Here is a 26,163-nt window from a genome sequence, read left to right as displayed (position 1 = left end):
GAGTCTTCTGTGTGACTCATTCTGAAAGCCCAGGTGTGGAAGGGAGAGGCACACGGAAGAAAAAGCCAGGCTCAGAATTTTTATATTTGTCTAATGCCACATGTTCCCAAACTATTCCTGGCCTGTTTCAAAAAATGGTCTGCACAGATATTAATCTCTGTGACCATATGTCTGAAATATTTCATCACTGGAGAACAGCTGAAAGTAGTTGGTGGTGCTCTGGGTGATCCATGTTAGAGGTTGTAAGTATGGTCAGAAGAGGAACATGTGTCTGGGGCTTATGGGACCACGATGAGAAATGCCTGTACCTCCTCTTTCTTATTTTTGAGCTTGGTTGCATGACTGCAATTGTTAAGCCCCAGGTAGATTTATTTCCCAAAAGGAAGCATTGGGGTGTGTGGGATGGATTAATTCAGGCAGGGTATGAGTTTCCATGCAGTTGTCATTGGACCATCCTATTCACCAGAATATTTTCTTTCAAGCCTAAGTATTAACACTTCAACAAGTCACTTTATTCCAAATTGTGTTTTCTTAAAATGTATAATATTATGCAAAAATTACCCAAAACAAGAGAAATAAACTGTGCAGAGGAGAGAGAGCACCTCTAGGTCCATATACTTAGGACCAGTATTTAGTTGGCTAATACAAATACATGATTAATTTGGGGTGTTGGTCATAAAAATGGTACATACATTCCTTTAACATTTTCATTTAACTTAAGGCGTCCAACCATGCACTCACTTCCCAATCTTTTGATGTAGAGCCAAGCCTTTGCTGTGAATGTGTGGTAGTTACTCAGAGTTTCACTTTGCCTTTCTTGTAGAAGATCACACCTACAATATCACTTCTGCTATTTCCAGGGAGAGTTTCTCTAAAGCAATTCAAGAATTGAAAGATATGCACAAAGAGATCCGAGTGCAGGATCATTTCATATTTTGAACAATACATATCACAGCCCAACTTTAATTATGTTGGGCACACCCCATTGAAGGCATTTTAACAGTTTAATATTATTTAGTCTCTTTCAAGCATTCAATTGGGTATTTTTACAATGGTAGTTTTCTTTTCCAACCCAAATTTCATCATAGTGTATGAGTATTTAATTAAACTTAGTAATGACTGCCACTGGCATAAATTATTTGGAAATAGACAAACTCATGCATGCGAGGTAGGTATGGAGGGCTTCAGGTGTTAGAGAGTAAGTAGTTGGCTATTCTGCTCCTGTGGATTAGTCAGTAAATTTAGAAAAGATGGGAGGAATTTGTTAACCTGGAGAATCTCTTAAGCAAGGGAAGTGAAAATGGTGTATCCCTTGTTGCAGTAAGAAAAACTTCTCAAATCTTTATGGTTTGCAGTAAGTCTTGTGTTTTTCTCATATTATGTGAGCACTGTGGGTCTTCTACAGGTTTTGCCCTGGGATCCAGCCTGATGAAGCGACCAGTTGCTGGATTATATCTGGTAACTAGTAGAGAGAGCTTGTAGTGAATCAGATCCCACCCTGGAGTGACACACATAACTTTCACTCACAATTTATTGGCCAAAATAAATTAAATGACCATATTTAACTTTACTAGGACAAAGGAATCCTTTCTTATCCTGTGCTTAGAAGGAAGAAGGATGAAAATATTTGGTGAATGGCTCTATGACTGCTATTATGGTTTAGATCTGAGACTTTTCCTCAAACTTCCTTTAATTCGGGAATATTCAGATGTGAAGTGATTAGATTATGAGAGCTGTCACCTGACCAGTCCATCCTACTTTGAACTAACTGGGTGGTAACTGTAGGCAGGTGGTACATGTCTGGAGGGAGGTGGATCACAGGGGACATGGCCTGGAGGCATTCATCATCCATGCAACCTCTTCCCCCTCTTTCTCTGCTCCTGATCTTGCCATGAGCTGAGCAGCTTTATTCTGCCATGCTTTTGCACCACGATGTTCTGCCTCCCCTCGGGTCTACAGCAACAGACTCAGCCCACCATAGGCTGTACTGAAATGGTGAGCCAAATAAACTTTCCCTTCTCTAAGTTGTTCATGTCAGGTATTTTGATCACAGTGACACAACCACTATGGACAGCTTTTATTTTAATTCTAAACATTGATAACCTTTTCTTTCAATTTATTTATAATCACTATTCCAAGTGCTTTATAGCACAACCTAGTGAATCCTTTAAACAACCTTATGAAGTTGATACTGTTAGGCTTAATTTACAGATGAGAAAATTAAACACACAGAGGAAAAATACTTGCTAAATTGAGCAGGTGAATTAGAACTTGAACTCAGGTGGATCATGCTGGTGTCCACATTCTAGGCTGGGCTGCAGCTGCCTCTGGAGAAAGGTGTGGAGTGACAAGAACGCTCAAGTGGATATTGGAGGTGGTGGTAGAGTCAGCAATAATTTTGGGCCCACTTGCCCAGAATTTTCTATGTACAATGAGATTAGCATTATTAGCATTGCTCTATTTGTCCTATAGGTGGTTTTAAGAACCACTGTTTTCTGTCTTAATCTAGCCTTGCATTTGATAGCAGTACTAACCAATGCAGTCGTCATAAAAGCCACATTTGATTATTAAGCACTTAAAATATGACGTCTCAGTTGAAATGTGTTATAAAACATACTCAGAATTTAAAGCCAATATGAAAAAATATATCACTAATAATTTTTCATATTACTTATATAAATGGTAATGGTTTAGGTATACTAGATTAAATAAAATGTTATGAACATTTATTTCACTTACTTTTGAAGGCTTTTATAGTACATATAAAATTTATAATTTACTTATGTAGCTTGCCTTGTATTTCTGGACAGCAATGTTCTACAATCATAAGTGAAATGAAAGATTGGAAGGGATTGATAATGCAAGGCAGTCAGAAATTTCATGTTTTCTAAATAGAAAATGTATGTTTTCTACATAGTGTTTGGAAAATTTTGACACTTTAGTGAGAAAGTACAGATTTTACTCAAAGTGCTCAAGAAAAAAAAATAGGAATTAAATAGCATTAACCCTAATAGTCCAGTCTATGAGAGGATACATATTCTAACTTTCTTTAGCTGTATGGCTTTTATCAGGTAATATTTTTATCTGTTTTAGATAAATTCATAAATCCTGAGTTCATGTTTTATTTGTTGATTAATTTAATGAATATTTGCTGAGGGTCTATATGTTCCTGTGTGCTATAGCCAGGGGCTTCAATGAATCATACACCAGAATACAAAATAACCCATAAAGAAGATGTTGGTCCTATGCAATATGAAGAGTTGCTCTCTTTAGCTTCACAACTATTTTACATGTTGACCTTGAAGATCCTTTCAGGTTATATATATACCAAAGTCCCTTCTCTGCCTAGGCCCCCCGGAACTGCTTGGCCCTCTTAGATGAGTTGTGAGCATCTGACTTCTCAGCCCACTGCTGGCAAGAATGATAATAGGCAAACCAAGTTCAAATAAACAGTATTCTACAAAGAGAGTTCTCCTTTGTTTTGCCCATGCTTCCTATCAAAGATATGCATCTTTTAGATGGAGACACCATTCCTGCCAGCTGAGCCCAATGAAGGATAAGGCAAGCAGGGGAGAGGGGTTTGCTCACAGACTATCTCTGGGGAATTCACTGAAGTACCTTTAGCATCCAGGTTCCTTGGACTCTACCTGTACTATTTCCTTGGCTAGAAGTAGCTGCATCAAAATCACCTGTGGATTTCACTGCTTGACAGATGAATTAGTTTTGCATTAGGCCTGAAGAATATGCATTTTATGAATATCTCCAGAAGATTTGGAATGCCTCCTAGAGTATGAAAACCTTTAGACCAAATTAGTGGTTTTCAAATATTTTTGTCCTTGACTCACAGTTAGAAATAACTTTTACATTGAGATCTAGTACACAGAGGCATAACTGAGGCAAAAATGCCACAAACAATATTTATCTTTTCTGTGGGTCATGCTTTCTTGAATAGGCCCCTTCTATTGTTTCTTCTATATTATGCAAAAATTGTTTTTGTGATCCATACATAACTCAATCCCACAGCTTATTAAAGATTTGCAAACCACCACTTGAAATAGACAAGAAAATGTGCCCCTCTTCAGCTTTTGGGGATTAAATCTGACTCACAAATCAGAGACTATGAACAGTCTGAGCTCAGAGATAATTATATTAACCCTCTTCTGCTGGCTCTGCATTCCACTTTGGAATTCCATAGTTTGAGAATCATCTCTTTAGCAATACAAGCTACAATAATGCTGTCCTAAGTTTCTGCACTGTGAAAGTAATATTGGCTGGATCATAATGCATATCATGTGCACATCAATGTATTTAGATTAATAAGGGGTGAAAATTATGAAGAATCCAGTTGAAATCTGCACATGGAATCCAGGGAGACAGAAGAATGCTCTCCAGTATTCTCTTCCTTATACCTAATTCCTAGGCACCTTTCCTTTTTACCTCCAGACTTTTGTTTGAATCTGGACATTTTTTCTCTTGGGTGAAGAAGTCAGGACCGATTTTTACGATCCATCAGTCCTGGAGCCTTTGGATGGTCAGAGTTAACTGCAGCAATTAGTTCACCTGGTGCCTGCTCTGCCATTACTGCTTCTTCCCAGTAGCAAATGAAAGGCTCCTTCGGACCCCCAACTGGCAATATCCCATTCATCCTTGTCCCCTAGTTTCAGTACAGGATGAGAGGGCTTAGGGTACAAATGTCCCAACATGAAAGCCATAGAATATTTATCAGGGGGAGAAATTCCTTACAATGGTTGTGCCATGCTAGGAAGTGTTCTTCAGGCAGGAATTTCCATCCGTTATCATGTTGGTACAATGCATGATAAGAGTTTGGGCCAAGAGTCTACATGGTGGGAGCAAAACTGCTTTTTGGAATAAGACCTACCCCTATAAAGCCAAAGGGCAGCTTTTAGGTTTTGTGTTTTGAGTTGAATGTTGAATTAACCAGCTGCTTCTTCAGCCCAGCTCCCACTGTCCATCTTTTGGAAAAATCTGTTAGTTGTTCAGACCACACAAGTGAAAAGGGTACTCGCAAATAACTCTTCTGCCCTCTGACTTCACTCTAACAGCCCTCCGAGGAAACAAGGTCGCAAGTTCACCGATGGCAGGAAAGGCCCACTGGCGGCCTGAGCGATCCCACACGTTTACTGTACCATTCCTAATTCATAAAGAAGCCACAGTGCCTTGGGATCCCAACGACTTTTCCATGTGTTCGGTATTTTTAGTTTAAGCACTGTCTTCAGCACTTCTCCAACATGTGTTTGAGAGCGACCCAGCGGTCCCATATTAAGATAATTATTTTAACTGCTGTTTTGGAACACCACAGCGGAGTACCAAGAAACTTCCTACCCAGCAACCTGCACAGTTGGTGAAGCAAAAATTGATCCCTAGTCAATCAAATGAATCTAATAAGTTGTAGATAAATACATGATTTCATCACCTGCACTATGAGCACCCAAAGGGAAAGGAGTGACCTCATTTGAAGGTGTTGATTACCCCCATAATAAATGGATCAGCCGTGTGCTTGTGCTAAGCAATGATCTCACAAGGCATGCTGCTATAATAAACTGAAACAATACAAGCATAAGGGAGGGAAAATGCTAACCACTGCGAGCATGACTACCCAGAATTTGTCTTAACAGACCCAAACATAAATTAACCTCTATAAATCTCATCTCTTGTTGCTTTACTGACATGCATGTCCTGCCAAAATATTACATTCTTGAAAGGGTTGTATAAGTAGATTAAATGGTTTCTGTCCCTGGGAATGTGGAAACCTTTATTTGTTTTGTTAAGAGACTTTTAAATATCCTTAGGTTATGTGTCAAACAGATGTCCAGGGTAAATGCTTCTGACCCATTTAAACATTTCTTAGCTTGAATGAAGGTCCATTTTCTGCAGTTTGCATGTAGTTCGACTCGCTGAGCAAGCACCTGACAAAACTGTGAGGCTGGTAATGCCAAGTTTGATGGCTCTGTGGTGTGACTTTTAATGGCAGGGCTGAGGAAACTAAGATAAATTAAAACCTAATTGGGTACGTTAACAGTTTTAGCAGCCTGCACATATGGATCCCATGAGGACACTTTAAAAGATGTTACAGTTTAGCTCCTGTTGCATGGAGAACAGGACCTAAGCAGTTGTCTTTCCAATTTATTTCTCAAGGTTGTATTTTGTTTTGGTGTGTTTAAAATTTTTTTTTTTATTCATTCAGTGCAAACAGCACATTTACCCTTCTCCCCCAGATAGTTCAGTACAGAATGAGGAGGTTTAGGATGTAAATATCTTAACAGGAAAACCATAGAACATTTAGCAGAGGGTAGAAATTCCTTAAAGTGATACTGGTAGGAAGTGCTCTTCAGGAAGAAATTTCAAAGATTCTCTTTGCTTCCTTGCTGTTCAGTGGGCCTAACCTGCAGACTCTGTTTTGTAACTTGAGATTGCTTGTCAGTGAAAAATTCTCTAGGAATCCTATAATGAAAACAAAACAAATTCTACTTTAATATTCAATCAACATTACAGGCGATGGTCTTTTTCTCTTTGTTACTCTCTGATACTTACGTATTGGGGTTTTTAAAGTTCTTTTATGGCTTGGACCAGCTGCAAAAGGGAAATGTTCTCTTCAGTCATTGAGTAAGAGCTCAGCATCAGCAGGACAATGCTGCACAGAAAGGGACTCAGGAAGGACCTAAGAAGGTGCTCATTGTTCATGAAATAAGAGAGAGAACATAATAAATTACTTATTGGTTTAACTTATTGACAATCTTTTCTAAATGTCAATTTTCCATGGCTGATAGAGTTAACTTACAAATGTTGTTTCTGATAAAAGAATCCTTGATCTTGGTGCAGTGGTGCATGCCTATAATCCCAAGGGCTCAGGAGGCTGAGGCAGGAGGATTGCAACCTTGAGGCCAGTCTCTGCAATTTAGCGAGGCCCTGAGGAACTTAGTGAGACACTCTCTCAAAACTTAAATAAATGAATGAATAAATAAAAAAGAGCTGAGGATATATCTTGGTGGTAAAACATCTCTGGGTTCAATTCTTAGTACACTGACCCCCATCAAAAAGGACTCTGAGATTGGTTGATAAAGGGTTTCATTACTTTTCTTATGTACTCATTAAAAGTTCTCCAATTTTCTCCTCTTTCACTTAAAGAATGTGAGGATTAAAGAAGTGAAATAAAACCCACTTAGGTCTCTAACGAGCACAGTGATACTTATGTGCACTTACTGGGATTTTAAAAGTTCTTTTATAAAGTAGCAATTAAGGGCAAATTTATACAATTGAGTTGGAGTAGCTGGACACATCTAGTATTGTGACTAATGTTCCTATGACCACTTTCCATTACTGAATTCTTTGGCAAAATTGAAATCCTCTAGTTGGATAGCTGGGTGTACAATTTTCCAAAATTGCTCTATTTGTATTTGATTTGTAGAGTCAGCTTACACATTTGGCTTAAGAGGTGAGAAAATATGAGAATAGGCTAATGAAAGTAATGCTTTCATTTCAAATATGAATATTTTGCAAAGATTTATTCCATACCATTTCGTAAATTAGCATGCCTGAGAATGTCCTTTATGCTTCTCCTCCTTAATACTACTTTAACCAGTGTTCATTAAAACAGAGTGTTAGAGTCTGTAAACAAGTCAGGATGGCGCCTGGCATTTTGCCGGAGGGAGTGGTTTGTGAAGCAACGCCAGTGAGTCATTAAGTGTGGAGATTCCTTATTGGTTGACTGCTGTATCTAGTTTATGTTAATTAAGATAAGCTGTGTGGAATGTATATATACCCCCCCTGTCCTACAATAAACGGCTCCCACTCCTGCTGTATCAATGTACACAAGTTGCTCGTCACCCCCCGGTTATTTTGCTGCAGGAGGACTGCGGCACAGAGGAGGAAATAGACAAGAATAATGTACACAAGAATGCATGTAATTTCTGAAGGTTTTACAATTGTCCACTGATGGGAAGAGAGTTCTGCCTTAATTAATATTGAGTCCATCTCTTCTTAGTTGGATGGACATCCTTGTAGAGAACATTAATTAAAATGTCTCCTCAGTTCATCTTTGTCTTTTTTATAGAAGGAAGGAAAATGGTTTCACCTTCAAAAATGGACCAACTGTGAACTCCCAACCATTCCTTTAATACTCTGAAACAATGGCTGACAAGCTTCAGGAGGACCACTCATTTTAGGAGATAAGAGGAAATAAACAGAGAAGCTTGAAACTGGACAGCCCTTACTTAAAAGGTAAGACTTGATCTTAGGCTGGTTCACTTGGTCTAGGATTTTGGGAAATGAGAATGACCTCAGGGAGCCTCTCCTTCTTAAATCTCTGCTTCCTTCTGCCCGACTCTTGCCAGGAGTCACCCCCAAGGATGCCTACCAGAGTCATGGATTAGAGAACTGCTGCTGCCCACTCAGGGTACATTCCTGTGGCCATCTTATAAGAAAGTTCTCCTGAGGGATTGATTTAATCTCCCAGTCTCAGAGTTTGGAATGCGTGATCTGAAGTGGTCTCAGTTAGAACAAGGACTAACCTGATTGGAAAGAAAGCCCTGGATCTAAAGGTGAGAGTTCAGAAATCAAAGAATGTCTCAGCCAGAATAATGTTAGAAATGTAATAGGGATTGCTCACATTCCTTCATGTGTGTTGTACGTGTGTGTGTGTGTGTGTGTGTGTGTGTGTGTGTGTGTGTGTTGGGGAAGAAACTGCAATGAGGAGAATCAGAAAGTTAGGAAGACTTTTCATAAGTTTTAGTTACTCCCATCTAAGCATTCATTTCCTCACCTCTTCTAATCCTCACTTGGTTGAGAATTACTGGTAAAATGGGTAGTTTCTAAAGGGATGTGTTGTTTATCCAAGGCATGTGTACTGGAGAAATAAAAAAGGTTAGGGAATACTGCATGAATCACTTAGGAAAAGCTGGGCTCAGAGAAGTAATGACTTCCAGGGTTGCTCAGACAATCCAGGGCTGTGCCTGACTCTCAGTTCCTATTCTTGGCTCCTTTCCACTCCATCACACTGCTGGGATCACAGTATGTCACCTTTTCCCCTTGAGTCTCACTCACAGGCACATCCACAACCAGCTACGAATTCTCACCTTAAAGCATGGACTTTCATTTTTCTCAATACCAAAGAAGACACACACACACAAAGAAAGTGAATTTTCTAAATACATTTCTTCTTCTAATTTCAGTGAGCTGTGTGGATGACAGTTTTTAATAAAATTTCCCTCCAGCTGCACAGATGAGAGTCTAGAAATATTGACCTTTAGTCACTGGAAGATGGAGCTGTTTACTCTGGCTTTGGATAATGCTTGGGTGTAGAGTCCCTCTCTTCACACTCGTTCTTGCCTACACTGGGGTGGGGTTATTTGGAGCCAGTGACTCAGGATTCTGTGGGGAATTATTTAGTATGTAACACATTTTCTGGGGTCTAGAAAGACCACTCAGAATATTTCCCAGAGAAGACAAGAAAATAAAAGTTTCAGGGGAAATTTTAAGAGTGACAGTTGTATGCATTTGGGCCTTGGAAAACCAGGCATGATAATACTTACAATTTCTGTTTGCTTTTTGTAATTGGGAGTTAGTGTAACAAGTCATTGATTGGACACTTGATGGTTACTTCTATGTTAACAATGTCTTCTTTCCTTGTTTTGGTACTAACAGCTCACTTCCCCTGCTTTGGGCGCTGGGTTGGCTGTCACAGATCTAGGCATGGTCTGTTTCCCTCTTCCATCACAGTATTGACCTCCTCCCTCCTGTCTTGGCTTCTCCAAGCCACTCTTTCCCTGTAGCTAGAAACATCTTCCTGAAATAAGAATATGATTGTTCTTCCTCTTACTTCCATCTCTCATTTGCTCCCCATTGGTCTCTAGATTAGGCTCACTGGGGATCTAACTGCTATCCTCACCTCCCATTTTATTGAACCCTGCTCTCTGCTTAACCGTCTGTGAGCCAGCCTTTCCAAATGATTCTTTCCTATGCTTGTCACCTTCTTGTTGGAACTTTGCCTGTAATACTCTTTCCTCTTTGAACTTGGCTTGGTGGATTTTGCTTTGCTGGTCTAATTCTTCATCCACACTGTCCAACTCACTTTCATCCACAGGTTTTCGATGACCTCAGTGTGGGAAGGGTGAACTTCCTTGCCACTTGACTTTTGGTATTGAGGATGGGGAGAAGAGATGGTGGCTGAGCAGAGGCCTTCAGAGGCTTTGAAGCTTTCCACCTGCATTTCTGTACCTGGGACCCAGGCTGAGCCAATGTGGAGGAGATCTAAGCCCCAATCACAGCAAGGAGACGTGATCATCTATATCTACACCTTAAAGCAGAGCTCTACAGCAGAACTCTGCCTGCTCCAACTGATCAATTTATCCCCTGGCCAACCGGAAGACACATGAGCAATAACGAGTAATTGTTATCTTAAGCCACTGAGTTTCGAGATCGTTCATGACAGGGTCAAAGCTAACAGATAGGTTGGCCACCACTGATGTAGGCTTCCAATTATAGCTCCATCACGTGACTTCTTCTAGGAAGGGGCCAGTGGGGCCAGTGTTTGATCTCTTTATCCTTCTTCAAAGTCTGTGATGGTTACCACTCATTTGTGCTCCCACAGAGACTGTCCTACCCTCTGTGTCCTCCCTTCCGACCTATGAGGACACAGAACTCACCCATCTTACATCACTGTATCTAAGGACACAGTTTTTCTCCATTTATTTAGCAAATGTCTAAGTAAATGACAAGTTTCAAGCACTGTCCTAGGAAGTCATGGGCAAACATTACTTAGACACATAGCTTACATTCTACTGGGAGATATGGGGGGGGCGCGGCGGGGAGAGCACACACATACACACAGAGATGTCAAAAGCAAAATAAAGAGAGATTTCTGTAGAAATGCTGTTTTGTTTTTGTGCATGGGGCAGGAAGAAAAGTTGACTGTATTATTGATACAAGTATTCTGCTAGATTTGATGGCTGTGATTATATGCAATGTCTTTTCTCATTGTATCTCTTTTCTCACTGAAATAGAAAAGCACCATCAATTGCATCCTGTTTGATGAGCAGCTTGTTGAAGGAGCAAGTAAATGGGTCTCAAGCTTAATGTAAAGTATGTTTGCACAAGTTGACCAAGAATGAGTGAGGACATACTCATTGATTGAGGTAATACATTGATTTGGGGGGAAAATAAAAAGTAGTAGAAAAGCCCTTTAAAAGGTGAAAGAGGAGGACAATGAGACAAAGTGATGTGGAATTTGTTTTTTTTAACTATTTATGGAGACAGAATATTCAAATCTAGATTGTCTTGGTTGCAGGAAAAACACTTTTTAATTCACCGAGGAATACAGGGAGGGAGATGGCTGAAAGGCTATGCAGAAACAGAGGTAACCCGTGGCAGAAGAGCCATCAGGAGTCATCAACAACCTAGGCTGACGGTGTCTCATTTCACTGACTCTTTCCCCCTTTTACAATCAGTCTCCTCTGCTGATATATAAAGCCCAACAGAGGAAACCTGGACCCAAGTCTACAAGATTGTTGGCCTCCTTTACCCACCACTGACTAGCACTGCCTGTCAGACTCTTACTTTTTGAGGAGAGAGAAATACTGTTTGGCTGGATTCAGCCTATTTGTTCTTTGGAGGATCAGGTGACCCTATGGGTCACTGCCATCAGCTATTACAGGGCAGGATGGTAGGATCTGGCCATCTGTAGACTGTTCTTCCCTGGGGCTGCAGGCAGGACTGGTGGATCTCAGTTTGATGGCTAGGTCTTGTGGAAGTCAGAGGCCTCTATGCCCTCAGTTTTGAAGACTCATAGGTCACAGAAAATATTACTTTTATTAAAAGTAGAACTATACTAGGTTCATTTTATTTCTGTTAAATTCATCTCACATACTTAAAAAAATGTTAATTCTATTTTGCCCACATGTCAATTATGTGCATGAATTTCTGGAGTTAAAATCTTAAAAAATTTCCTATCCGATGCTGACCTGAAAGGAGAACAGACCAGGTGTCACAGTCTACCCAGGTACCAACCATCTCTACTTTCATTAGTTTTAGAGAAAAGTATTCCCAGGTTTACAAGTGAGAGTAAACAGAAAAATAATGGAATTCTCATTCCAAAGGATTGGATTCCAATGTTGGCATGCAATTGTAAGTATTGTTTTTCTGGCAAGGCCTTATCTTCTTAGAGCCTAAGTTTCTAATTCAGAAAACAAAGAACAAATAATGCCAAGAAGAATTACCCTGAGAAAAAAATGAATACCCAGCAAATGTTTTGGTAAACCCTAACATATAATATAAATATGACTTCATTGCAAATGAGGACTTATCTCTATTCACTAGTATTTCTGTTCACAGACCAAGAATTTTGCCATCCTTGTCTGGAAAGAGCATATTACGAGATAGACATATTTCAAGAGTAGGATATATCTTTACTTTCCTTGAAATGTTACACTTGCAAATAAGTCAGAATGCACAGAGAAGAAACAATCAGTATCATAGTGTAACATTGATTAGATAAATGAAGGACTTTTTTAATACTTGAGAAATACTTTTGGCAGCTTGAAAAGGATGATGCTTATGATTTATTTTTTGATCTTAGGTTTTCTATGTTTGATAGCAAAATTTCTTTTTCTTTCTTTCTTTTCTTTTTCTGTTAGTGCTAGAGAATGTGGAGTTCCTGGGATAGGAAAAAGTTACCCATACTGAGGTAAGCTGTACTTACACATCTGTTTGATGGACAGGAGGCCCCAAAAACCAAATCTTATGAAAGGATGGCAAAAGTTCTGAATAATTTTCTCCAACAGGAAGGAGCTTCAGCTGAATGCACGCAGTATAGGATGTTTGATAAAAGCACTGTTTCAAGAACTTTGTCTTAGCTAGTTTGTGGATCTGATACAAAACAGTGACTCAGGTGGCATATGTGTGTTTTAGGAACAAAGGGACTGAAATTGTCAGTTTGCTCAATCTTGTACCATTGGGACCCAAGTGATCCTGTTGAGGGACTGCAGAGAACAATGCAGAAGAAGAAACAGTCCCTTACCTACTGTATGTGTCACTGAAAAACTATTCATGGTGACAGGAATCCTGAGTGAGTGGTCACACACATCTTTAGGTACTACACTGCTGCATAAGTATTTTGGTGACAGTGAAGACCAATTTGTGAGTATTCTTGGGGTATAGGGATGATTGAGACTGGTGAGCATGTAGATGTTTGCAGCTCACATATGTTGATTTTCATTGTCAATGTGACCTTTTTAGGTGTATCCTGTAGGCTGTGAGGCTTATGCATATTTGGGTTGCATTTGAAGAATTTTAGATGGCATATAGCCCAAAATTTAAATAACACAAGGTCTGAGAAACTAAAGATCTTCTCTTGGTTGGGTGACGACACCAGCCTCCTCCAAAACTTGCATTTCATGGAGTGCCAGTGGCACAGCGATGAGGTTACTATCACTCTCGGGTCCATGGAGATGACCTGAAGGCAGTCCCTTGGAAAGTCACAAGAAAAGACCTTGTAGGGAACGTCTTCTGCCACCCTGGAGAGGGACAAGAGGCCAGAAATCAAGGCAGAAGATCACTGCTGTGGGAGAATTTGGAAGCAATGATAGTAAAGAACCAAAAGTTCAGGGAGCAGGAGAAGGAGATGGTTAGGGTCAAGGAGGCCAGTCCAAGACCATTTGAATATCCTAAGGCCGAGAAGGGAAGTCAGGTCTTAAGGAATGGAAAAGGCAAGGAGTTCAACCCAAGAGGCCAATTAGATGCCCAGTAGTATTAGGATGGTAAGTAAAGAGGGGATGCAGACCCTGTGGGCTCCCTACCCATATTGCTTCTACTCTCCCTGTTTTTTGTGAGTGAGATGACTCTGCCAGGGCTTACTCTACCCATAGGAGCACCCTGGGCTTGTGTCTGGGTTGGAGTTAAATCTTCCAAGAAGAACCTTTGGGCAATGAGGGATGAAACTGGTGATAAATCCTATGTAGGTGGAATTATGATCTTCCCAACAATGTCCATCTCCTAATTGCTGGAATCTGGGGATACCTTATGTTACATTGTAAGGGGAAATTCATTTGCAGATGGAATTAAAGTTGCTAATCTGATGACTTTAAGATAAGGGCATTAATTTGGATTATCTGGGTAGACTCAGTGTGAGATATGGCATCTGCTGGTCCCCAATGGGAGACTATACCCCAAGGATCTCCTTTGGAGCCTGCTCATGTGATGTGGGCACCTGGAGTTATCTCCTTATCTCACCTGTAGACCTCACAGTTCCTGGTCTCTAAATTAGTCTCTAAACTGTATCTCACTCACCCTGTCCTTTTCTACTTCCTAATTAGGGACCTTTCTCTCCTGAGGTCTTGTTCATTGCGCTTTGGGGACTGTGCATCTATCTGTCTTGGAGAGCTGTATTGTGTTGGGCAGTCACTGTGCTGGGTTAGCGGCTGCCAAGGAGAGGGCAGAGTTGGGAACTACGGTACCTGCCCAGCCGGAGTTCCCAACTGGGAATTGCCCCAACTGAAGAGGGCAACCAAAGCAACCCAAGATGGAGATGGGTGTCCTTTTGGTGGGGGGAGCCGGGTGATGGCATTGGGCTACATGTTCAGAGATGAGTTTTATGGCCTGCAGTGTTGTAGCTGTTGGCTGTCTTCAGAGCCTGGGCCATGTCCCCAGGTGCAGGCAGGCTACCACATATAGGGGATTATGGCAGTGGCTTCAGAGTCCCAAGATGGAGGCAACCAGGGGAGCCTCACATTAGTAGATGGGGATCCACATGGGAGTGGTGGCAGGAGTTCCTGTGTGTAGGTAGCAGCCGGGTGTCTTGCATGGGAGCAGTGATCAGGATTTCTGCACCAGTGGGTGGCCAGGAGTCCTGTGCAGGTGCTGATGTCAATGGTCCTGTTCAGGCACCTGGGAGACTTGTGTGAGCCAGTAGTTGGGAGTCTTGTTCTGACACTGAGACCTGGAGCCCTGCGTGGGAACAGCTGTTGTGGGGGTCCTCTATCCTCGAAAAGAAGCAGTATTCCCACTACTCGAGTCCCAGCTCATGGAGCAACACAGAATGCTGCCTCCCTCTGGCCCACCATCTTGGATTCCCCTTGGGTAGACTCAATGTGATCACAAAAGTCCTTGCCAGTAAAAGAATTAGTACCAAAGAAATGCAGAAGAAGAAAATAGTTTTGAATAATTTTGAATAATTTTTGAATAATTTTGTAGATGAAAAGTGATCATAAACCAATGAATGTGGGAATCCCCCAGGAGTTGGAAATAAAATGGATTTTGTCCTAGAGCCCTCAGAAAGGCCACAGTATCCCCAACACTTAAAGCTCAGTGAGAAGTATTTTGAACTTCTGACCTTCAGAACTGCACGAGAATACATTGTTCTAAGTTATAAAGTTTGTAGTCATTTATTATAGCAGCAATTAGGAAACTAATACAAATCAGACCCCAGCTCCTTTCCTTTTCTTCCCCCATTTTTTATTGTTGTACTATTGTTGGACATAATGATGGAACTCTTTGTTACATCTTTGTACATGCACACAATGTGAAAATAAAATAATATAATTTGGCCAATATGATTCCCCAGTATTTCCCCTCTCCCTTCCCTCTTTCAACCCTGATCCTTGTCCCCTACTCTTCAGATCTCCCTTCAATTATCATGACAACCCCCACCTTTCTTTAACCTTTTCCTCTCTAGCTTCCACACATTAGAGAAAACACACAACTCTTTGCTTTTTGAGTTTGGCTTATTTTGCTTAACATCATGCTCTCAAGTTCCATTCATTTTCCTGAAAGTGATGTAATTTTATTCCTCTTTATGACTGAATGAAATTCCATTGTTTTTATATACTATGTTTTCTTTTTCCATTCATCCATTATTGGATAATCCAATAATCTGAGGTGTGACTAATATCACATCTCAGAGACCCCAATGGTATTGAGCCTCCTGGTCATTCCCTCTATAGTAAATGGCCCATACACAGCCTGTGTTGTTTTCTTTTCTTTCTAATTTCAATTTTTCTTCTATCCATGGTGCTTTTTGGAATAACTACTTAATTCCTGATAAACTGCTTGACTCATGTCCTTGCCTTGGGATCTGCTTTCAATAGAATACAACGAAGGGAAAGGGCAGAAATATGTGTCAAATATTCTGAGCCAAGTTCTGCTTAAAGGGATGCAAGAATTTGTGCTGCTACCTCAACAGTGTGGTGAGTTGTTTCTGCCTGCTTTGTAACATTTGACTTTATTCTGATAATTCATCTCACCTTTTCTCAGGCCAGCCCCCATCCAATAGCTTGAGCCTACATATGAGGGGAAGCACCTACCCAAGCTGGTACATGTATATTTATTTGACTTCAGTGATTGGTTTTGGGTCTGGCCAATTAAAATTTTTGCTCAAATATTCTTATCTTTTACTTAGGGCTAATCGATTGTATGGATCTGGGCCTAAAGTCTACTGCAGCCTCAAGGGAAGAGCTTACTTGGGAATGAAGCTGACAAAGAGGAGAGCAGAGCAAGAGAGTGACTGAGGGAACGGACTTTGAAGCCTGGCATTCAGCCATGTCTGATGCTAATTTTGCCTTGGAATTTTGCAGGACTTTCCATGAAACCAAAGATTTCTTTTTATTCCCACTGGAAATTATTTGAGATTGAGTTATCTCACTTGTACCTAGAAGAGTTCTTCTAATTTGTATAGATTTTTTTTTTTTCAGATGGCAGGTCTTCATGGGGGAACTGTATCTGTCAACGGAAGGCATTTCAGAAAGTGGGTCAGATGGGATAGGGCTCACTCACTGAACTGAACCAGTTGTGCACCAAAAAGTGCTCTTAGATGGAAAATTTTAAAATTATAACTTTTATAGTTAATAATAATGATTTTATAATTATGATTATAGAATTATCCCTTGTAGTGAGGAAGTGAGAGGTGGAGAACTTGGTGGGTCATCCTCCATGGAGGTAACACTTGGTCCCTGGCATCCAGGGCACAGTGCTTCAGGTTACTAAGTTTGAGACCCTACTTCCCAGTGTCCTCTGAGAGCAACTGTCTTCATGGGTCAGGAGTGGAAGGCAGAAAACTGAGCTCTGTCTGCCAGTCGACACCACACTTTGCGAACTGATTAAGAGAAAGCCCCATGTTCTCTTCAACTCCCTCATCTGTATCCCCAGTAGCCTCAGTGGCCTCAGGCCAGGACTGAGGCCAGACTTGAGGTCTTCGTTGTTTCCAAGAATGACTTGAAGCTGTTTCATAGCTGGATCCCAGAAATTATTCTGAATTTCATTTATCACCCACACATTTAACACCTACTATGTGCCAGCAAGGAGTTATTAGAGATACCCTCAATCGGTCTGCAATCTCTCTCTTGTCACGTACGGCAACGGAGATAGCCAGAATAATGCAAGATTAAGAATGGAACTGGGGAATAATTATTCAGCTGACTGATAGCTTCACATCAGAAACAGGGTTGGCCAGAAGACTGTGAAAACATAAATCTTTAAAGTGCCAAAAGTGAAATAAAAATAAAACCAAAACAAAACAAACCCCCTCCACACGCACACACACACACACACCAAAACACAAAACAATCAAAATAGAATTTTATATTTAACAAAAGCATCCTTCGAGGATGTTGGTGAAATAAAGACATTTTCAGATTAAAGAGAACTGAAAGAACCAACCACCAGCTGACCTATACCAAAGTCCGTCTTCAGACTCATGGAAAATGATACCAGATGGAAGCTTAGATCTTCAGAAAGAAATCAAGAGCTCTAGAAATTAAAAAAAAAATGTGGTAAATAAAGAAATCTGCTTTTTCTTAGTTTATTCAAAATACATATTACTGTATAAGGTGGGGGTACAGCCTGAGGATCAAATGCACTGCTTGTTTTTGTAAACAAAGTTTTATTGGAACATAGTCGTGACCATTCCTCTGTGTATGGTCCATGGCTGTTTTTGTGTTACAACATCATAGTTGAGTAGTTGCGACCAAAACCATCTGCCTCCCAGAGCCTAAAATATTTATGATCTGGCCCTTCCCAGAAAGAGTTTTCCAACCTCTGGTTTAAAGCAAAAGTTATAACATTGGGGGTTTATAACAAGCACATATAATTCATATGACAGCAATATGGAGCCATATGATGCAATGTTCTTACATTCTATACAAATTAGTAGGATGTTAACATTAATAGACAATGAGAAGTTATGGATGTATATTCCAATATCTAGAGTAACAGCCAAATAATAATGAAGAGAGTCATAGCTTTAAACCTAACACATACATTAAATGTGGAATTCCAATATTAAAAAAGAAAACAAAGTGTCCATCAAATGATGTCTGGATTTTAAAAAATGTAGTATATAGACATCATGGAATATTATTCAGCCGTAAAAAGAATGGGCTGGGGTTGTGGCTCAGTGGTAGTGCACTCATCTGGCAGATGTGAGGCACTGGGTTCAATCCTCAGCACCACATAAAAATAAATAAAATTTAAAAATATAGGTATTGGGCCCATCTACAATTAAAAAAATTAAATTCTGCCATTTACAACAACATGGAGGGAACTAGAGATCATTACATCAAGCAAAATAAGCCAGGCAGAGAAAGACTAGTACCACATCATCTCGATCATAGTGAGAATCTAAAACAGTTGATCTCATAGAATTTGAGAGTAAAATGGTGATTACCAGAGGCTGGGAAGATTAGGGTGGATGAAAGAATGGGGAAAGGTGATCCATGGGTACTGAGTTAGCTGTTCAAGAGGATCAAGACTTTCTGCTGTGCTATTTTGCACCAAAGAGGGACTATAGATAACAATAGGGTATTGTACACTTTCAAAAGCAAAAAGGATTTTAATTTAAAAAGTTTTCACCATAAAGGATAAAAATATTTGAAGAGATAAATTTGTTTAACCTGATTTAAGTAGTTTGCAATGTATATATGTAAAGAAGTGGGATTCAGCTACTCCCTAAACCACCCGTGAGCGCACTCACTTGCCCCCAGATAATTAGATATAAAAGGAGGAGAATCCCTTCTTAATATAAAATGTTTTAATAGAAATCTGACTTGGAGAACCGATCCCTTGATGTTCAAGAGACTGTTTCTCCTTCTTGACATTGGGGAAATCTGATAAAGACATCGAGGACCTGCTGGGATCATTTACTGTCTTCATGTTTGTTTTGGGTTCAGTTCCCCAGTGACCCTTAAAAAGTTGTGACTCCTCTGGGAGAATGGCATAATAACCTACAGAGCTTCTTGAAGGCTTTGACTTATTTTTTCACAGTGTTTTAGTTATTGTTACCACCTCATGACTGAAATACTTTTAAAAAGATGTGTTCTAGTTTTCGTCAATTTGGAAGACTTTTCTTTATCTCTCTCTTGTAAGAATACGCTAGGGCAAGTGCTATTTGTAATTAGTTTATTCATTTTCTTTTGGGTCAATGAAATAGCATCTAGTAAATTCAAAAGTAAATGATTGAAATAATCTTAGATTCCTCTTTCAAAGAGATTCTTACCCAATTTTTATAAAAACAGTAATAGAATATGTTGTGGAAGATTGTTTCATAACAGAAACTTAGATAATCTTTTGAGGTTTCTCATAGAAAAAGCTGTGAAAGGGAACCGTAAATTTTTTTTCAAAGTTTACCCTTTGCTCAGGTCAGGTGATATTCAAGTGACAACCCACAGAGATTTATTCCATTGGACAGATTTCCCTTTCATTCCTAAAGGTCAAGGTTCAATTTCTCCTCTGTTCTAAATGGATTTTCAGTAAAAGCTAATATAATAATGAGATCAATTATGATTTTCAAGGTAACTGGATGTAAAAACTTCCTTCCGAATTTACTTTGCATCTTGGTAGTGTGATAGTTTCACCTCTCCCAGAAGGGTGCCTGGGGAACCCCTGGCACTGTTGGGGAACCCCTGGCACTGTTAGTGATCACTTAGCTCAGTGATATTGGGAGATGCACAATCCACGCTTTCCTGCTTAGCCAAAGCTTATTTTTCATAATTTTACTCTAAACCATTTTACCCATAAAATTACATGCTTCATAAATAAAATTTCCAGCTTCCTGCCTCAATAGAAATTATTTGAGTTCTCTAGACATTGTTATTGCATCATATAATTTTCCATTCTGTTTCTTGAAAGGCGGAAACACTCTACAAGACCACAATTATTAACTTAAATTGTATAGAATTTGAAAGTATTACATAGAGGTACTTTACTGAATGACATTGGTGTTAGAGTTTAAACTGGTTTGGCTTTTTATTCGAATTTGCTCATTGAGTAGCTACCTGGGAGTCTGAGCTTCAGACAAAGTTGAAATGGACAACTGAATGGAAACATCTCCCTTTAACTTATAAGCCTTGACCTTTGACATCACTGAACTTCCCTCTGTGCCATGTGTGGGTGCAGACAGGCTCAGCAGAAGAACACAATGCCTCCAGTGAAGGAAAACACGAGTCTTTCTGGGAAACAGTGGGTGTGGGATATTTGCATTGCTGTCATATGGAATTCAGTCAAAAGATGTGAAAAAGTTCCACTGGGCATCTCTAAAACCAAACCAGACGTGTTGCATGGTTGGTGTTAACCAGTGTGTGAGCAGCTGTAGTTTCCTTTCTTTAAAAGATTTTTAAAAGGTCCAAAGTGTTCCCTAAACTTCCAATAACATTGCATGTTAACATCAGCTACAGTGCTTCAGACTCTGCCATGCATTTCTAAGCTCTGAGAATATAATCTGACTATTAGAAAAGAAGCCAGCTATTTTATAGGAATTAATAATTTAATCCTTACAACTCTATATGGGAATACTAAGATTATCCTTACTTTAATCCGAGGGGTAGTGTAATTCAGGAACTTGTACAGGATTATAAATCTTGAAACAGCAATGCTACTATACTCAGGAAGCCTGATTTCAGAGTTCACCTTCTCAGTCATTATGTAATTAGCTTCAATTATGAAGCCTCTCCATATGCTGATGTTCCAATATTGTGACAGTCACTCACAATGGATGATGGGTTATAATGTAACTATTAGAAAATATCAGATATAATCTGGATAAAGGGGACTACTCTATCATCAATTTCTCAATGTTTGTCATGGTTTCAATAATCTTTGTGTAATTTATTGAATGATAATTTAGATTAAAATAGCATTTCCAGGCTGGGGTTGTGGCTCAGTGGTAGAGCACTTGCCTAGCATGTGTGAAGCACTGGGTTTGATTCTCAGCACCACATATAAATAAATGAATAAAATAAAGGTCCATCAACATCTAAAAAAATAAAAAATACAGCATTTCCTCTGTTGTTTTAAAACCTGGTATACAGTTATATATGCTTCCAGCATCAGATACCTTCTTTTCTGGGGCTTGCAGAAATTCTGGAAATATTTTCTGAGTGCCTTTGGGATAGGAACTAAAGGAGATTAAAAACTGAATAAGAAAAATCTACCTTCAGGCAAAATATTTTAATAAAGGGGCTACCAAATGCTATTTATTGTTAAGCTGTGGAAACGATTCTTAAGGAAAAGATGGACATAAGCAAAGTCATGCAGCAGGCACTTTATAAATGTCTCTCCAATCAATACATGAGAGTGTCCACCTATTGGATATCAACTATTTGCTGGGTTCTTTGCACACTTGCCTCAATTAATTCTGACAGTGATGCAGGGTTTGGATGAGTTTGATCTCTCTGTCTCATTTTTCTCATCTGTATGTAGTGGTTATTATCCCCATTTTTTGCATAACATAATAAGTACTTAAAATTATTTTTTACTTGGCTACTATAAGCAATACGTGCAAAATGTAACACAATCTGACACCTAGCAGGTATTTGGGAAATGTTTGCTGGTTATCATTTATTCATCCAACTATCTTTTTATCTTTCTATCCTGATCAATGTTTCCCCAGTCCCTAGCTCATGCCTTTGATCTTGCCATTACTAATAATTAAAACATGTCTAGTCCTGCTAACTTACTGACTGAAGTCTGGCGTAGGGAAGACTTTGCTTTGCTCTCAATCCTGATTACACCACATGCTTGTGTGGCTTTGGCTTTCATCACATTATTAACATTCTTATCTCAGCTTCTTCAACTGGGAGTGTGTATCAAAATGGGAGCCATGTCCTTGTGGCTGTGGTGAGAAGTTAACGGCTTTGATACTGCACAGTACTTCGAACTGTGCTTGGTACAAACCAAACACATCCTAGATGGTTATCTGTATTAGTCACTATCTCTTTAGGTCAAGATACCCAGAATCCTCATCACCCTATGACCCTGTGGTCAGCTCTACCTACCTACACTCTTCCTTGCTTCATATCTACCCTCTAATTGCTTTCTCTCCCCAAAGTTAAGATATCTTCAGGGAAATGAAAGTCAGAAGAGGTCTCACTACAGATTGAAACTCAAGAATGTCTTCCCAAGTTTGTCACCTGTCTGCAGGTTCTACACGACTCAACCACCTGACTCGCCTTCCTCCTCCTACAACACCAGTCACCCTGGTCATCTCTCCATTCCTCAAACAGGTCAAGCTCATTCCCCCCCTCAGGTCTTTGCACACTTACTTCCCTCTGAATGGAACACTCGCTATGGCTTGGATATGAGGTGTCCCCCAAATAGTGCAAGTGACAATGCAAGAATTTCAGAGGTGAAATGATTATTTTATGAGAGCTGTCACCTCATCAGTAAATTAATCCACTTGATGGATTAAAAATCTGAATGGAGTACTGGGGGATACCTGTAGGTGTAGGGGTAGGGCTGGAGGACATGGGTCAACGGGGGTGTGCCCTTGGGGATTATATCGTGTCCCCTGGCTCCTCCTTCTTTCTCTCTGCTTTCTAGCTCCTTGAGTGGAGCAGTTTTATCTTCCTGCACCCTTGCCGTGATGTTCTGCTTCACCCGGGGCAATGGAGTTGGTTGATCACGGACTGAAACCTCTGAAATCATGCACCAAATAAACTTTTTCTCACATAAGTTATTTTTATCAGAAATTGTGATCATAGTGACAAAAAAATGAACACAGTGCTCTTCCTTAAGATCTTTTCTTTTTTAATTAATTGCCCAGGTGGTTGATCTTAGTTTTTTTTTCTTTTTAAATCATTTATTTGTTCCCTCAAGGTCTTGGCATGGCTCATTGTTATCATTTCAGTCTCTGAATGCTATTTCCCCAGAGCCTCCTTTCCTAATCACCCAACCTAAAGCAGCTCTTCAGCTACTTTTTACTGGATGGTCTTGTTTTATTTTCCTTATAACAGCTGTCACTCTCTTGATATTTCTGTTTGTCTTTTTTTGTTTATTTATTTCCATCTGAGGAGAATGAAAGTTTGGGGAGAATGGAGACCATGTTTGTTTTGTTCACCATCCTGAGAATTGGACTTGACGGTAAGCTCAATAAATATTTGTAGTACATCTGCAAACCAAAGATGACAGTAGGACCTACTTCACAGGGCTTTTTTGAAATTAACTGAGATAATGCATGTAAACAGCTTAGGACAGTACCTGGCACACATGGAGACCTCAACAGAAGCCAACTCTTTTGGCCTCAGATAAATATAACGCAGTATAGAGTTCCATGGTTGACCCCAAGTTGTCCAAAGGCTAAAGAAATAGATGGCCCACAAATAAGTCATGTAGTACATACTCTGATGGGAATGGCTTATGGGGCATGGCAGAGGAGGTAATGAAAGCTTACAAGGATATAAGGCTAACTGGAGGAGAGGAATGTTCAGGCAAGTAAGGGGTGAAGGCATTTCCAAAGGGAGTTGCATATGCAAAGACATTTAGGTATTTTGAGATGCTACAAGAAGTTCAGTCTTGCTGAAATTCAGAGTATATGTGAAGAATGACAAGGATAGGCCTGAAGAGGATGGTTGTGACTGGACTCCTGAGGGTTGAAAGGGTTAGTTTTCCAGATGCCTTAACTATTTATCTAGGGCAACTCACGTGCAGAAGCATCAACAGAACCAGTGAGAGCAAAAGCCATCATGCAAGTACCCTCAGCTTATTCTTTGAAAAATGCAAAGCAAGATAATCATTACCTGTATATAAGCTATAAATGTTTTCAACAACCCTGCAAGACCCTGGCAGCACAGTTATTATTGTGCCTATATTATAGATAAATATAATAAGGCTTGGGGCTGTGGTTGTGGATCAGCGGTAGAGCACTTGCCTAGCATGTGTGGGGTGCTGGGTTCAATCCTCAGCAGCACATACAAATAAAATAAAGGTATTGTGTCCAACTACAACTAAAACAAAATATTAAAAAATATATAATGAGGCTCAGTTTATTGGCTCCAAATTGAGAGCATTTGCTACAGTACTTTGTTGGAAAACTCTGGGGGTAATAGGAGTGGGGGGTAGGCCTGGAAATGAAAGACTCATCAAAGACTTTTCCCCCTTGGATTCTAGACATTCTACTGGGTAAAGTACAAATGACGAAAAAATGGGAAAATCAAATCTCAGGGTGGATGGATGTTATGGTTTGGGTGTCCCTCAAGGGTCCATGTGTTAGAGGCTTGGTCTTTGGCATGGTGGAATTGGGAAGTGGTAGAACCATTAAGAGGTGGAGCCTAGTGGGAGACCTTAGGTCTTGTTGGGGGCATGCCCTCAAAAGGCGTTAAGATAATTCTCCTGTGACCCCACAGCAGTTCTCCTGAGATGGTTACATATAAGGAATAAGACTGCTCTCTCCTCTGTTTCCTGGTTTGAGATTCGATCACCTGTTCTTATACTTGCTGCCACCATTTAAATCTACCGTAAGCAGATAGAGCTGAGAGGGGCCCTCACTGATGTTATGATTATGTTTGGACTTTGCACTTCCAAAACAGTGAGCTAAATAAACTTGTTTTTTTCTTACAATACTTCCTTGGTTAAGCCTTTAAATATAGTGATGAAAAGCTAATACAATGATGGAAGCAGTGTTGCTAGTCTGTCCTCACACCTTTTTATCCTACCTCAAATTAAGTATACCCAAGAAATCAGAAAGGCTCCAGGGAGCTCCCTTGAGGCCCCCACTTTGGGGTGTCTCTCAATTGAGTCTTCAGTTTGAACTACCTATCTCTATCCGCTGTGCTTCCTCCAAATGATATAGCATTGGGAATAGTGGGAAGCACCGATATTCAAGGTTAGGGTGTTCGGTACCAGACCTTGAGAGATGCACTGGACGGTTCCTCCTTCTCCTCCTCCTCCTCCTCCTCATCATATAATCACCATAATCATCATTGTCATCTTCTTCATCCTTTATCAAGTTTTCTTTGTGCCTAACTTTGAGATAAAGTGTTCTTTATTTATTAACTCATTTGGTTTTCATGGCAATATCTGGTAGTTCTATTCTCCTTGCTTTACAGATAAAGGAATTGTGGTTTCAGTGAGTGCTGATAACTGACAAAGTCATCTTTTTTTTTTTTTTTTGGTATCCAGGATTGAATCCAGTGAAAATAATATTCAGAATATATAAAGAATTCAAAAACTTAACACCAAAAATAAATAAGTAACCCAATTAGTGAATGGGCAAAAGAACTAAACAGATACTTCTAAAAAAGAAGATATATAAATGGCCAACACACATGAAAAAGTGTTCAACATCTCTAACAATTAGGGAAATACAAAACAAAATTACATTAGGATTTCATCTCACTCCAGTCAGGATGGCAATTATCAAGAGTATGAATAACATCAAATGCTGGTGAGGATATAGAGAAAAAGGTAACTTATACAATATTGGTGTGACTGAAAATTAGCACAACTTCTCTGGAAAGCAGTATGGTGATTCCTCAAAAACTAGGAATGGAACCACCTTGACCCAGCTATCCTATTCCTCGGCATACATCCAGAAGATCTAAAATCAGCATATACGGATACAGCCACATCAGTGTTTAAAGTAGCACAATTCATAATAGCCAAGTTATGAAATCAGACAAGATGCACATCAAAATATAAATCAATAAAGACAACATAATACTTATACACAGTGGAGTTTTACTCAGCCATAAATAAGAATGAAATTATAGCATTATAGTCAGTAGTTGAATATTTTTTTTTTCATTATGGGGAAGCTAGACCAAAATAAGGGGTAAAATCAGGGGATATCATGAAAATAGAAGGGAGATTAGTGGGGTAGAGGAAAGGAATTGAGGGAGAGGTAGGAGGAAAAGGAAAAAGAGGAACAGTGGAATGAAACTAACCAAATTA

The sequence above is a fragment of the Urocitellus parryii genome, chromosome 6, assembly GCF_045843805.1.
Source record: "Urocitellus parryii isolate mUroPar1 chromosome 6, mUroPar1.hap1, whole genome shotgun sequence".
NCBI lineage: Eukaryota > Metazoa > Chordata > Mammalia > Rodentia > Sciuridae > Urocitellus > Urocitellus parryii.
The sequence above is the reverse complement of the archived record's forward strand: the minus strand, read 5'-3'. Positions refer to the sequence as shown.